General features: G+C 47.5%; 1 long non-coding RNA gene across 1 annotated transcript; it reads right to left on the bottom strand.

Annotated features, from left to right (window-relative positions):
• Positions 1-4,053: 4,053 nt before the first annotated feature.
• On the bottom strand, positions 4,054-8,759 carry LOC138923926 (uncharacterized). Its single transcript, XR_011438295.1, has 2 exons — positions 8,633-8,759; positions 4,054-4,915 (listed from the first exon to the last, which is right to left on the bottom strand). It is a non-coding gene; the product is annotated as an uncharacterized lncRNA (long non-coding RNA).
• Between the last annotated feature and the right edge of the window lie 7,267 nt (positions 8,760-16,026).

Genomic DNA, 16,026 nt, shown 5'->3' with positions numbered 1-16,026 from the left:
AAACTTTCTCTGTCTAGGGAGGGCAGAGAGAGGAGGATCTCCCTCCTCCCTTAGTGTCCTGTCTGACACACTGAGAGGGCCCCCCGCTGCAGGACAGGCAGACAGCACCCACCTTCGCGGGGCTCAGGGCAGCAGGATGCGAATCCCATATATCCTCTGTGGAAGCTCTGAATTCTGCCCCCACGCTGCACGCCTGCACTTACAGTTTCTACCACTATGATGACTCCATCCTTTTCCACTCTTCTTTTCCCCAAACAGGATTCCACACCTGGAGTACTTTTACCGGGTGTGTTAGAAGCCGATAAAGGGAAGGGGTCAGATCAGCCGGCCGGCCCCTCCCTGACCCACTGGGCTGTCTGCTCCCCTTGTTGATAAGACCAACCTCCCACTGAGTATTTATGCGCTGGCACCAGGCCAAAGTAACTCATTTAATCCTCACAATAACCCAATGAGGTAAGCATCATGTGTATCCCCACTTTACAGACTAGGAAGCTAAACGTCTCATGGCTGTTAAGTGGCAGAGCCAGGACTCAAATCCGGAGCTCGGTGACCTCAGGACCCAGGTCCTTGACCTCCAGGCTGTATGTTTTCTTCCCAAGAGGAGATATTTGGGTTTCCAATTGGAACATGACAGGCAGCAACTTGATGCTGTGGGAAAGCCAGTGAGGGGCTCCGTGACGGGTTGCCCATGTTGAGGGCGATTAATGCATAGATGGCTCCCTAGTGGCCCCCACTTCTGGCAGCAATACTGCAGGCCCCTGAGTGCAAGTCCAGGCCCTCAGCCTGCGGCCATCCTCCAATCAGAGGGCGAATGGTGCACGGGGAGCTCATTACCGGGACACACGGATGCTACACAGAGAGAGGCCTCGGTTGCTAAAATCTGGTTGCTTGGGCTCTCGCCCTGACAACGTGGAGAGGCTGCTTCAGTGGCGGCTTTTGTGGCAGCCCAGGCCGAGGATGGGGGCGCCCACTGTGACTCGACTACCCAGAAGTAGTCATCAGCTGCATCGCTGTGCTATTCATTCATTCATTCATTCATTCATTCAATTCAACAACCCCTTCAACGATTAAGGTCTGCCATGTCCCAGGTCCTAGGAGTAGTGAGAGAAACAGGACATGGAACATAGCCCCAAAGAACTGGCACCTAGAGAAGTGGACTGACTCGTAAACCAAGTGCAATGCAACGAAATATGTGTTATGATGGGGGGGCTGTGCAAAGTGTGCCTCAAAACAGTGACGACCCACTCTGCCTGGGGCTTGGGGCATGGAAGAAAGATCTGAAGAGTGGAGAGTGTCTGAGCTGAAGAGAAAGAACTTGAAAGACGGACTGACGTGGTCGCAGGATCCTAGCGGGTTGACGCGCCCGGGCGTTAGTTGTGGGGTGAGGCTGCAGAGGTGCTGGCCGCTCGGGGTCTCGGGGGCCGCGGTGCGGAGCATGACTTTATCCCGCAGCCCGTGGGGAGCCTGTGGTGGGACACTGAGTGGTGATCAAGCCGTTGTGAAAACCAGTGGATTTTTGCCAAAGGAAGTCTTCCAGTTACCTGAGATGGACGCGTTCCCTTCTGTAATCTTTAAATTCTTTGTCATAATAGCACAATCAAACAGAGAGTTGGATGTGTGTGTGGAAAGCTCAGGAAACGATCGGGTACACAAGTACAGATTGCAAAGTCATCCAAATGTTTTTTTAAAAAAATCGAGGCTGTAGGAGTGGATGAGCTCACTTAAAGAGAATTTATTTTAAAAAAATAAGAGAATAGAAGCGTCTTGGGATACAACAAAAATATAAAATACCTGGTAAGACACTTAATGAAACACGAGAATGTATCCTATAAAAAAATTATGAAATTTTGCTGAAGGACATAAAAGAAATTTAATATATCAATTCCTTGCAAATAAACCGGCACAATTAAGTCCATTCCAGCCAACCACTCAATGGAATTAATTTTGGAGTTTGATTAAAAAAAATTCTAAAGATCATCTGGAAGAGTGGTTATTAAAATGTGACCTGAGACCCTGGGTATTCCCAACACTCAGGAGGGCTCCGAAGTCAAAATTATTTTCTTAATAATAGTAAGGTACCGTTTTCCATGTTCACTAGTGTAAAGTGGAGTTTTCCACAGACAATAAGACACGTGACGACATCATCATTTTGATGGCTGATGGAATGTGTTCTTGTGTTTTTTTAGAATGTGCAAAAATAGTAAATTTAAAGAATAAATATGGACATTTTTAAGGATTAATTCAGGTTGTCCTCTGTACTTTGACTGTGTTCTGCTCTGGTCTTACTATTTCCTGCGATAATCTCTATAGCAACATCTACCGTCCTATAAATTATTACTTTAAAATCTCAAAGTTTTTCTTGTACCTACGCAGAAACCAACAAGAAACAATGCAACTTGTTGTCAGATTTTGCAATAATATCTGATTTTTTTTTGTTTTTCCTAATTGTTAAATTTTACCTAAAATTTATTTCAGGATTTAATATTTTGTTCAAAAATAAAATAAAATTACTTATAACTTATTTTTCTTATATTTATGGATGGTTACTGGCTTAAAGAAGACAAGAAGACCAACTGTCTCAAGCGACAGGAGTATCAACCACGTCTAAAGAAACTGAAGGAAGACGGAACCAGAGAACTCGCTGACTCATGAAAAGGAGGAATCTGTGCCAAAAAACTGGGGAAAACTGTAAATGAGAAACGAAAGTATGACAAATAGTCTTGTTCCCTTGGTTTTTTAGATGTTAATAATTTACCGTATTGTGTCTTACACAACAAAATATTTTCAAATAGTATCATGGCGCCTGTTCAGTTGCCACATCATTTTGAGATCACTAATTCAGTTTACAGAAAAAGGACTTGGATATTTAGATGTCGGCATGAGGAGCATTTTGAAAGCCAAAAGTTGTGGGGGTTTTTTTTTTGTTGTTGTTTTCTGTTTTATCTCCCCAAACCCCCCCTGTACACAGTTGTATATCTTAGTTGCATGTCCTTCTAGCTGTGGGGTAAAAGTTGTGTTTTGCAGCTTCTCAAAGTGAAAGTGATAAAACCGATGAGGTCTCTCTCAGGGTAGGTTATCACGCTGTGCTGGTGGAGAAGGGCACATGGTCATGGAAAGACTGGCAAAGGCTGGTTCGGCTGGCGTTGCCAAACGTCTGCTGATAAAAAGCCAGCGGAGAAACCCCGGTGACGCCACTTCCTGATAAGATCTGTGATGATATTAATGACCACGATTCTTTGATTTTGTGTAATGAAGTATGTCCACCTTTGGCAGATCTGCCTAACTCGATGAATCAGTGTTTTCCAAATTACCAACGCATGACATTACAAAAGCATGGATAAAAGATTCATTCCAAGAGAAAGATGCACCAGTGGTTTTAATGGAACAGAGTACAAAAAGTTCACTGATGTGATTTCAAATTCCACGTATCAAACAACCTTTAAGAAATTACCTCTTGTTCAGTGGGGTGTAGCATCAAAGAAGAATATCCACAATGGCCTGAAAAAGCTATTAAAATACTCCTGCCTTTTCCAGCTTCCCATCTGTGTGCAGTCAGATTTTCTTCATATGCCTTAACCAAGACAATGCCTGGCAACAGATGAATGCTGAATCAGAAGTAAAAATCAAGCATCTTCCAATAAGCTAGACACTAAAGCGGTTTGCAAAAATGTAAAACAACACCCCTCTCCTTACTAGTATTTTGTTTTGGAAAATGTAGCTATGTTTTATAAAAATTATATTATTTATGGTGACATGTAATGGTACATTGTATTTGTTTTTAAATAATTTAGTAAATAAATATTTTCAATATTGCTCAGTTTTAATTTAATAGGTAAGTATCAATAGATATAACACACAAGGAAAATTTCTTTGAAGTTTTCAGTAATGTCTAAAAGTATGATCGGATCCCAAAACCAAAGCTTTTAAGAATTGTTGATCGGAAAGAATAAATGCATGAGAATAATCAAGAAATTCTTGAAAAGGAAGAGTGAAAAAGAGAAATTTCCTCTTTTCAATTTTAAGCCACATTGTAATATAAAAGCAACAGTGTGGTGCTGGTAGTATAAAACATATTTATTAACATGATAACCAAAATGTTTCACCCAGAATATATAAAAACATCCAGTGAACGATAAAAGTCGCATTTCAAATTAGGGGTAGAGGAAAAGATTATTTAATAAATGGAAAATATAAGGGCATATTTCTACCTGATTCTATTTAAAAAATACATTTATTTCTCTATATCTTCTGTTACATCAAAATATAATTTAAAGATTGCTTAAATGTTTAAGTTTTAAATGAAAACAATGATCAGCAAATATAGGTAATTTTCTTCTTATCTTGGGATAATCACGCCACCAAGATACACACAATGAAAAAATAATAAATCTAACTTGGAAATCAACATTTTCTTTACAATTAAAAATCTCGTAAAATGTTATGAGAGAAATAAAACAATGGGGAAATATTTGTAATACATTTCAGGACGGATTGCTGTGCTTAATTTATAAGGTGCTCTTTTTACTTAATAAGCAAAAAGACAATCATTCCAAGAGGATAAGGGGAAATGATGTAATTCACAAAATAATTTTTTCAAAAGTCTAATAAACACATGGAAAAATGTTTTCTCGTTAGACAAAAAGAAACAGAACATTTAAAATAAAACACCACTTTCTGTTGACGGTATTAACAGAGACCCCTAATATCCAGTTCTGGGCTTGTCGTGACCACTGCTTCCCGAGTCTAAAGATGCTGAGGAGAGAGGAGACCAACGTGCGGGAGAAAGAACGCCTGTCCCCCGGCTCTCTTCCCTCCACCACAGCCAGGACGGCCACGGGCCCGACGCTGTGGTCACAGGACAGCGGTCTGTTAGCTTGGCTCACTGACTGACTGAGAGAGCGGAGACCCCGCCAACCTGTGCTGGAAAAGCATAAACTAGAAACAAATCTTCATTTTATTAAACCACCGAGAACCCAGAGTTAATTTATTGCTGCAATAAAACTTCGATAGCATGAGCAATACGCTATGTTTTTTAACAAAATCACAACAAAATTGGAGTATGAGCGTGTGTGCGCGTGTACACGCTACGTGTGTGCGCTTAGTAAAATGTGTGAAAACTACATCCCAAACTTTAAATTGTGACTTTCTCTGGGTGATGCATTTTCGCAATTATAATTTTATTCTGCATTTTCCCCCGAACTTTCTACAATAAACATGTATTACTTTCATAATCAGAAACATCGAAGCTATTTCCATTTTGGAAAACAAAAGGCACACTGGCAACATCTTGGGAAAGTCCGCCTAAACGTGCGAAACCAGCCACCTAAGTTACGGCTCTGTTTGTTCATAGAATGTTACTCATTCTGGGATAGAGTAGAAAAAAAAAAAGTCGTATCTTTCTCAGGATAGAAAATAAAAGCAGAGCCTTCGATGCCATTGCACAGGGGCTCGGAGAGAGGCTGTGTGCCCTTTGTCTTTGACTCTCCCCCGTGGACTGGTAGTTTCAGATTTTTGGAATCTTCAGAATTTTCCAGAAAGTTAGCCGCCCGTGACAGCATCCGTTTTCCCCTGGCTGTAAGCAATCAAAGACGGATCTGAGGACTTTGTAGGCTGGGGGCTGAGGTGACAATAACTCACTGTGCCAACTTAATTCTCACGTCTCGGCTCCACCCATCCCTCTGTCCTCGTCTCCCTGAGGCTGGCGTGGCGACTGTGCAAACCTCATTTCTGCTCTGCCCACTGCTTCCTGTTAGGTCTGGAAACTGGGGTGCCGGAGGGAGACCAGGAGGCGGGAGGATAGCGTAGAGCCGACAAATAAAATACAGGACACCCAAATATCTTTGAATTTCAGTTAAGCAACAGGTAATATTTAGTGAAGGATGTCCCAAATATTGCATGAGATATACTCAAAAATGATGCATTGTCGATCTGGAATTTAAATTTAACCCGTCAGGCTGTATTTTTATTTTCTGAATCTGACAACCCTCAGGGAGAGGAAGTACGCATTAACTCCTGCTCTTGACGGTGGGGCCCCAGCAGCCACAGTTTGTTCCAGGAGAAGGAATTGCATCCAGGGGGCAGTTTGTGCTACACCTGCTTGCAGAACCAGCCTCATTTCACACCCTCACTGATACCAGAGCCAACGGCCGGTGTCCCCAACTCAGAAGTCTGGGACCCAGCACCATGGCCCCATCTCCAAGTTCAGAGACACCGGCCCAAGCCAGCAGTGCCCTCATCCCAGAAATCTGAGCTTCAACTCAGAGAATTTCAGCTTCTTCCCTCCGTCCCCCAGCCTTAGGGATGGCAGTTGCTTCCTACAGCTGCTACCTCTGAATGCACAAGCATTATCTTTTGGCCTTTTCAGTTCTTTAATAACTCATGAGCAACGCTTTATATTAAATTTTCTCTGTTCAAATAACGGATGTGATTTTCTTTGGACGGGGCTTGCCTGATACACCCGCCCTTGTAGCTCATCCTGGGGCAGGTGTAGAAGGTAGCGGGGAAAACCGAATGGTGGCATAGCTGTAAAGTAGAGAAAACAAGCAGATGGTTGTCTGGACTCGACAAGGAGTGGGGAGCACAGGAGGCAAGGGAACTGGCCGTGCAGGCAGGGCTCCAGCAGGAAGCCCACAGACTCGCCTGACGGGAGGGAGAATGTCTACGTCCCAGGGGCTGCTGTCAAAGCAGAAACAAGTTGATGCCAGAAAGTGGCAAGGGATGGAACGAAGACGTGGACGTGGAAGTGAATGTCAAGAACTAGAACACAGGACAATAGTGTGTCGGATCAGCGGCCCCACAGTGGGCCTGGAGAGCCAGCAAGAGCCAGCTCCACCCCTTCGCTCTAGAACCCAGGCAGCATTGGGAAAAAAGATCTCCATCCGAGCTGCCCAGGGAGAGCCAGAGCCCAGCGGAAGTGAGAGGGGAGTGGACACAACTAAGGGAAGCGTTCAAGACATGGTGCAGGACGGAGTGGGTGCTGGAGCAGACAGCACCTGCGCACGATGCAGCCCGAGCCGAACCAGACAGGCATCCCAGGGGGCTGGAGGGAGCAGAGAAGAAAGGAAGCCTGGCGCACGGGGAAGCAACACGACCTCCCGGGTTGGGGATCCATGCGGCTCTTGGCAGTAGAGTTGCTGCAGATTCCTTCCCTATGTCTTGGGGTTTTCAAAGGGCAACGTCTCCTCCCAAGAATGCACAGCAGCAACAGGAAACCAGTGCTGTGGCCACGACTCCCCAGTCAGCGGACATCACTGCCTCTCGCCTCGGGCCAGTGGCCGTGGGCGCTCCTGCTGGCAGAAGGAAGCATCGTGCCGAGCCAGCTGCATTGGTTTCTCATCGCTGCTGTAACAAAGCACCACAAACTCAGTGGCTCAAGACAAATCCATCACATTGCGGTTCTGGACGTCGGAGGCCCACAAGGGCTCTCACTGCTCCGGAACCACGGCGTCGGCAGGAACGCGTTCCTTGTGGGAGATCCAGGGGACTACGTGCCCTCTTGCTTTTCCAGCTTCTAGCGGCTGCCCCAGCTCTGGGCTCGTGACCTGCATCAATGTGCCCTCTGCTCCCGCCGTCACGTCTTCTCAGACTCCACTGTGTCCCTGGGTCGCTTACAAGCACCCCTGTGGTTTGGCCTCTCCCAGATAATCCAGGTTAATCTCCCTATCTCAAGATTTGTAACCTTAGTCATATCTGCAAAGTCCTGTTGCCACATAAGGGAACATATTCACGGGTCCCAGGAATTAGAATGCAGCCAACGTCAGGGACCGTCACTCTGCCTGCCTTGGGCGCCATGTGAACCCGACCCTTTGACTATTGGAAGTGGGTGCTCTTGGTCCTGACGGTGACTCCACAGTGGGAGGTGGCAGTCATCTGCGGGCCATCTTGGGCTCCAGCAAGAGTGATGTGACGAGGAGCGCAGAGATGCTGGCCCAGGTCTGCTGTGTAGACACCCCTCTCTGGCATCTCAGTCCTGCCCGGGGTGTTGCTGCTGCCAGAACACTGACCAGATCTCCTGCCTCTGGGGACAGACCTCCTCCCACAGAGAACCAGCCAGCACAGGAGTCAACTGGCAACGCCAGACCCACAGAAGTTTTATTTGTGACTTCTGTTCCAGAAGCCCCTGCCAAGTTGGCCAGCAAGAGAGGTTTTCTGAACATGCCAGGCTAGAAACAGCAGCCCCAGTTTGCTCACACGACCCTTTGTCCAACAGGTTTATTATATGAAGTTAATTATCTAAAGTCTAATTTCCCAGCTGAGTAATAAAGGAACAGAGACACGAGCTGGCAGCTCCTGTGCAGAAAGGCCTGGAAGACAAAGCCCTGCCCAGGCCCGGCATGTCCTGGCCACCGTTTCCCTCTTCCCAGGTCATGCCACCATCTCACCCCTGGGGAGCCTTCCAGGCTTACGGCTCAGGGGCAGTGCAAACAGTTGCATAAGCAAAAAGGTATATAAAATAGCCAAGCTGCCACCTTCCTTCCTAACACATCTCTGGCTTCCTGGAGTACATCTTTTTTCACTCAGCAGGCCCTCCCAACGTCTCTGCTATCTGCATCTGTTATCACATCCCTCCCACGATTTCCAAGTGAGGAAGTGGTCTCAGAGGCATTAAGTGACTCCATAAACATTCACTGACCTTTATGAGCTGCCCTGTGGTTGTCTCCGGGAGCATCGCAAAGACGGACACAGAGCGGCTCCCACCCCACAGGACTGACAGCCAAGGAGAGCTACAGATGCAAGCAGTGAGAATACGAAAATGAAAGCATCGCTCGTGCAAAGGGTGACAGAGAAAGTTCAGGGGAAATATCACTCTTGGACGGGGACAGCAAACATCTCCTGGAGAATGTAGCTCAGAGGAGAGCAGAGATGGAGGGGAGAGTGGAGGGTCAGCACAGCAACATCCAGTTCACAAGCAGCAGCAGAGAGAGGAGAGGAATCAGAGGAAGCACGTGACTCTTGCTTCAGGAGCTTGTGGTCGTAAACGCACACGTATGACCAAAGCCAGGAAACAGCAGGGCAGGGGACTGGGGTGGTACAGGTGTCTGGATCTGGGTTTTGAAGGAGGTAAGTGGCGGTTTGTCTTGTTCACGTGCACGTTGGCAGCCTGAGCCCAGCTTCCAGGCAAGTTCCAAAATCGGTGAATGGGCGATGGTGCCAAGACCCAGAAGGCTGGCAGGTGCCCCGGGGTTCCCTCACAATGAGGCTGTCTCATCGACCAAGGGGTGAGAAGCTTCTTAAGTGCCCAGCACGGTGTCACCTAATGGGCCCGGGGCAGAGGCTGAGCTGGGCTTGCTCCTGTTTATTCCAGGCCCCGTAATGTGTCTTCACAGACCACAGAGGCTGGAGAGCTGCACGGATCAGGCCCCCAAAGCTGACCCCGCCCTCCCCCTCAGAGCTGCGAATGTGTCCCCTTTCATGGGGAAGGAGCCACTGCAGACTCAGTCAGGGGTCTTAAAATGGGGCGCTTATCCTGGTTTCTCCACCAGGGCACCTAATGTAACTGCAACGGTCCTCTAAGAGGGGGACACGGGAGGGTGGGAACCAGAGAAGGAGACGTGACCACAGAGGCGGAGGTCAGCGTGACGCAGGGCGGGCCCCTGGAGGCAGGTGGCTGTGGAAGATGGAGAAGACAAGCAATGGATTTCAGCCCTGCCGACGCCTCGATTTTAGCCCATGCGACGCACGTCAAACCTGACTTCCAGACCCGTCAGATGAAAAACGTGTGTTGCTCTGAGCCGCCGGATCCGCGGCAGTTCGTCACAGCGGTGACAGGAGACTGACGAAGGCGGCGGCCGGGGTCCGCCCCGAACTGCTGAGCAGATGCTCCCCCGTCTCGGGGCTGCGGATCAACCGCGCAAACTGGGACCCCCGCTCGTCGTCGCAGTTCTGGGGCAGACGTTTGACACCCAGGCGTCGGCTCGGCCACACCCTTCGGAGGCCCGGGGGTCTCGTCCTCGCCTCCTCCGGCTCCTGGGGCGTCGGCAGCACGCTGTCTGCAAGCACATCCCTCCAGTTCCGCCTCCGGCTGCCTCCTCGGGGGTGTCTCTGTGTGTCTTTCTCTGCGACTACTTCCCTCGCAGACGGCGGGACACCCTGCGGGGCACGTGGGATGGTGTTTAGGGCCCGGGATGAACGCCTCCTCTCAGGACCTTCAATGTCACGACGCCTCTCGCCACATAAGGTGATGTGCATGGGTCCCCGGACAAGGGCAGGAGCGCGTCCTGTGGGGCCACCAAGCCCCCTGCACAGGGGGCTCCCAGGAGCCTGGACAGGGCCCCCCGCAGACGTCCGGCGGGCGGAGGCCCTGGGAGGCCTGGCTCTGCCAGGTCCTTCAGGACGCGGGCGTTTCTGGAATCGTCCAGGGTCCCCCGTGCTCCTCTGGCCGGGCCCTCCTGAAGCGGAGCGGAGAAGGAACAAGGTGAGCAGGGCCTGGGGCGGCCTGGGCCCATCCGAAACTTCTGGCTACACCTCCGGCTGAAATCCTGAGAAACCCTCTTGATTCGCATTCAGGGCTTCTCAGGAATCCAGCAGCGACCCACGTCGGGACACTCAAGCTCCTAAGACTGAAGACCCAAAAAACTGGATGGAGGTGACAAGATGCTTTCCCATTGAAACCCTGTTCTAGGTGCCATAAAAAGGCTTCAGCAGACCCGCGGCTGCCGGGCAGACAGAAGGGGGCGTGGGGATGACCGTCTGATGGGGGCGGGGTTCCCTTTGGGGCGACGAACACCCACCGGAACTAGGTAGTGCTGGTGGTCGCGCAGCGTTATGAATATGCTAAACTTGAACGTGGTTAAAATGATGCATCTTAATTTGTGTGAATTTTTTTCACAAGAAAAGAAAAGAAACGCTCGGCCCCTCGTGGCTGAGTTAGAGCACCCCGCATCCCTCTGGATACCCCTTAAGAGCGAGGCTGTACCTAGAGTCCCCGATCCATCGCAGAGGGAGGAGCGGCTGCCCCGGCGGAGCCTCGGCTCGGTGCTGGGACCCGGGCAGGGAGCAGCTGGCGAGGCAGCCCGAGCCCAAGGCCCCAGGCCTCACCTGGAGGAAGAAACGCTGAGTCCAGGAGGCTCTGGACGCCCCCAAAATTCCTGCCCCGTGTGCTCACAAGCAGGCGCTGAAACGTATCAGAAAAGGCACGTAACGGGGACAGCAGCTCCTGGAGCTCGCCCTCCGCGCGAGAGAACGGACCTGCCGCTCCCTTCCCTACAAAGATGTCTGCCCAGGGACGTCCTCCCGGAAAAACTGTTCTCCTCTGGCCGGTTCCTCGGGCAGCTCCGGGCGGAGAGCTGGGCCCCGCGGTGCTGGGTCCGCTGGGCGAGGTCGCGGCGTCATCACTGCCCAAACCCAGGCGCTCAGCAGGTGCTGGCCGTCCATACTTTGCGGGACATCCCGCCTGACGCCCCAGAGCCTCGAGGACTTAAGCGCTGTGTCCAGCGTCTCACACACGTAGAAAGTTCCAGAACCAGACAAGCTGACTCCGGAGACTTCACTGCGAACCGTGCAGGAGGGAGAGGAGATACAGGAAGATGAGATGTTTGCACATTATGTCGCCTTTAGGGGAAAAACTTTTTGCTTCTTCCTACTTACGTGGATTTAGATGACACAGCTGCTGTCTGTCTCGGGTGATGCGGGCGCAGGTGTGAGGGGAGGCAGCAGGGACGTCTTCACCTGGCACCTGCGGAGACCTCAAAGGCAACCAGAGGTAGAATGCCAAAGCCGAGCCTGCACCCAGGCCCGAGGTCCCTGCGGTGCTGGTCTGGGGTCCGGAGAGAAGGCCCACTCCGGCAACGCCAGGCTGTGGGTTACTGTTCTCTGGGGCTTAGTGGAGAAAAGGGCTCATGCGGGGGACACAGAGCCGGGGAGGTTGGGGGAGGGAGGAGGGAGGGGGCCCGAGACAGGGAAACAAGGTCAGGAGCTGAGGGGTGCCCCCTAAGGGACTGCTATAAAAATACTATGTTTCCTTTTTCTTTAAGCTGAGAACATCACTTTTTGAACTTTTTATTAAAGTATAACATCCTTGCAGAAAAAAGGAATCACAAATCGTAGGTGTACAGCTCCATGAACTTCCACAAACTGAACACACTCACGGGGGCAGAACCCAGCCCAGGAAACAGGCAGGGCCAGCGTTTCAGACCCCACCTTCCTCTTCCTTCCTGGAGCCGTCTTCTCCCACAAAGGTGACCACCGTCTCCAACTCTAACACTGAAGAGGGCTGGTCGCTTTCTGAGCTACACGCAACCAGAATCAAGAGTAAATGCTCTTCTGTATCTGGCTTCTTTTGCTTGACGCTATTTTTGTAAGCTTCATCCATAAAGGTGCATATGGCTTAGTTTTAGTTTATTTATTCCCGTGACAGTGTAGCATCTATTTCATTCTGCGAATATATCTATCCATTCTACTACTGATGGACATTTGGCCATCTTCCACCTTGGTGCTGTTATAAATACTGTTGCTATGAACATTCTTATAAAGGCATTTTGGTGAACTTTGCGTGCATTTTTAAAAATCGTATTTTAGTATCTAGTTATAAGTGTGTTTTTCCTCCAACTACACTTAACTGCTTCATCTCCAAACCTATGGTGTTGTCTCCTACACATACATCTATCTTAAGTTCAAAATATGAAAACAGAAATGAAATAAAAATAAAATCCCAAATGTGCACCAACAGCAGAGCAGACAAGTCCATGTTGGATGGTGACCAAGGGCAATATGATGCTGTGTTATGGCGTGGTGGGGAGTGAGGGGTAGGAAGATAAAGAGAAGGGAACTTTATTACCCCTTTGTTACTCCTTTCCTCAGACCATAGAGCAGAGTGACTTTTGTGCCTAGGAGGATGTTCTGGGCCTGCCACCGCTGACCACGTAAGAGAGAGGTTCTGGGAGGGAAACACCTGGTTTGGGTTTACCAGCCTCTCCTCATTTCAGTTTCTGCATTAGGGAAACTCATGAGGATTATGAAAGGGCCGTGCTACGTAAACAAGAACTCCTGTTCCCAAATCAAAAGCTGGGAGAGAGAGCCTACAAGGTTTGAAAAAGCAAAAGCTGAAAAAATGCTCTCTGAGCACCTCGCAGCTCTATGAAAATGCACGTTAATATTGATGCCTTTTCAGTAAACGTTTTTGAACAAAAATCTCTTCCCAGAGGAAGGAAGCCAAATTGCTTCGTTTCAGATAACTTTCCATCTTTCTTCCAAAGTTCCCATAACTCCCTTCCACCCATCTTGAAAAGAAAACAAAAAAAAAATTGTTTTCTAGGAATAAGTCTCAACAAACAGCTCTGCTTTGAAACAGCTCCCGAGACTGTCAGCGGTGGAGACCACAACGAGCTTTCTCGGGTTTTTTTTACGAAGATCAGTTTTGCTGTGTGAGACCCAGTGCGCTCCTCAGGGAGCATTCCTCACACACAGCTGCCTGCCCTTTTTCCTTCCCGGGCACGGCAAATGATTAACTGCAAAGATTTCTCCTCTTTGCCACTGGCCAGATAGAAAGGTCTGAAAGTCAGCCTAAACTGATTATTTTCCAATTTAATGGGTGTGTTTTCGTGTGTTTGTTTCTAATCTGTTTCCCAGGCACCTCGCGTGAGATTTTCCCAGCGTGTTCCATTTTATGTGAACTTTTGACAGTGAACAGTGGAGACGGCCAGACCCCAGAACAGGGAATAAACAGCCCTGCCACGGGGACAGTGGGGCAACGAGCTGGGGCTGCAGGAGCTGCCGGATGCTTGCTGCCCTGAAGTGTGAACCTACAAACCAAAAGGAAATAACATCCTAACTATAACTGGAGCCATGTGATATTAGAAATGAAGTAGTTAAACATAAATACCACTGAGATGTTGTAACAGTGTCATCTACAATTCATGAGCCTGTTGAGCTTGGACCCAATCTGAAAGTTACCATTTTGCACCAAAAAGAGTAGGAAAAAGAACCTTCTTTCCATCATGATAGCTCAGAAAGAATAGAGGCAGCTGACGAAAACAGGCACAACAGGTAGAGAAAACTGCAGGTGCATATATTCTCTCATTGTTACAGCAAAAATTATTTGAATGCCTACCCTGTGCTGGGCACTGCCGTAAGCACTGGATACGCAGAGGGGAACAAAGCAGAGCAAGTCTTGCCCTTGTTGAGCCTGCAGGATGGTGGGAGGACAGATGCTAAGCGTAGTGAAAGGACAACTAAGCAGGTGCGCAGGAGACGCAAGGCTGGATGGAGCGTCAGTGAAGGCCTTTCTGAGTAAGTGAGAATTGAGAGGATCTAAGGGATGCAAGAGAGTGAGGAACTAATTTGAGAGAAGATCATCCCTGACAGGGAACAGCATGTGCAAAGGCCCATGGCAGCAATGAGCAGGAGACAGAATTAGTTTAGGATGTGCATGTGAGTACCCGGAAAACATTGAAACAGGAAATTAAAAGAAATCCTCTCTGGGTGAAAGGCAAAGTAACTATTTTAGCCACGTATCACTGGATGTTTTCATCAGTTTTTTAGTGGGTAGAAATTGTATGCGACTGCTGGAACCCAGTTCATCCAGTGGCAGGTGTTAATAGGGGCAGGAGCGGGGACATACCTAGCTTACAGGGACCAACTTTTCTTCACTTAATGGGTGATCAACTCATCCTCATTTCCTGGGAATATTCGGGTTTAAAACTGAAAATCCTGCATCCCAGGAAACCCCTCAGTGGGGGCAAACCTACTTAAAGATGAATATTAGCTCATGACGCTGATGAAAATATTCTGCAATATATTGAAAAGATGAAACAGTGGTCAAAGGAAGAGAATGATTTTGAAAAATATTTGCAAGAAGAAACAGAATTACCTTTAGAAAGTGTCTACTTGCTATTCTCAAGGAATTTTTAAGAAAGAGAAAAACTACATACACACAAATGTAAAAATTATTCTTGAAACAAAGAAATACAGTGCAAAAATAATAACTTAAAAATCATAATACAGATTTTAAATCCCAGATTGTAGGAATAAAAATAAAGAAGTCCAGATAAGGAATGACTAATTTATGGATTCAATATTTTTTTCCAGTCAAAATACCTGTTCAAGATTTGTTGGGGGGAGGCAGAGAAACAGCCTTGAAAGTTTATCTGAAAGAAAAATCCCATTTAAAAAGCCAATATCAGCAGGTGGGGCGGGAGGGGTTAAAAAAAGGTTGGAATTTGCTTTCTTACATAATAAAACATACTAAAAGCATATTGTATCGACTTGATAAAAGCAATGGAATCAAATAAAAGGCTTAGAAATAATCATGAGTAGATATAACAATTTAATATACGAGTGAATAGATTATTTAACAAAGTGCAGTGGAAAAATTGGCTAAATATTTGGTGAGAGAGGAGAGTTGGATTTTGTCTCTCAAACCCTACACTGAAATAAATTTTAAGTCATTTAATACAGAGAAAAGTGTAAAACAATTTAAGAGAAAGTGAATATATAAGAAAATACAAGCGGACATACATAAGCCCAAAGGCAAATAAAAAACATGGAGAGAAAGGCAGCTATGCCTATATCAGAAAACAGACTTTAAGTCAAAAACTACAACAAGAGATAAAGAAGGTCATTAGATAATAACAAAGAGGTCGGTTCATCAGGAGGATGTAACAATCGTGTGTGTGTGTGTATATCTGTATGCGCCCAGCTTCAGAGTGCAAATGCTGACAAATCTGGAGGGAGAAATAAACAACCATGCAGTAATAGATGGAGATTTCAATATTCCACTTTTAACAATGGATAGATCATCCAAACAAAAAATCAATAAGGAAACATTGGACTTGAACTAGACTTTAAGACCAAATGGGCCTGACAGACATACAGAACATTCCATCCAGTACCAGCAGGACACACATTCTCCTGACTGCACACAACATTCTCCAGGACAGATCACATGTTAGGTCATAAGACAAGTCTTAGCAAATTCAAAGAGACTGAAATCATTCCAAGTATCGTTTCCAACCACATTGGTATGAAACTAGAAATCAATAACAAGAGGAAAACTGGCAAAGTCACAAATATGTGGAAATTAAACAACAT

This window comes from Equus caballus, chromosome 1, assembly GCF_041296265.1.
Source record: "Equus caballus isolate H_3958 breed thoroughbred chromosome 1, TB-T2T, whole genome shotgun sequence".
NCBI lineage: Eukaryota > Metazoa > Chordata > Mammalia > Perissodactyla > Equidae > Equus > Equus caballus.
This window is presented reverse-complemented; position numbering and strand designations above follow the sequence as displayed.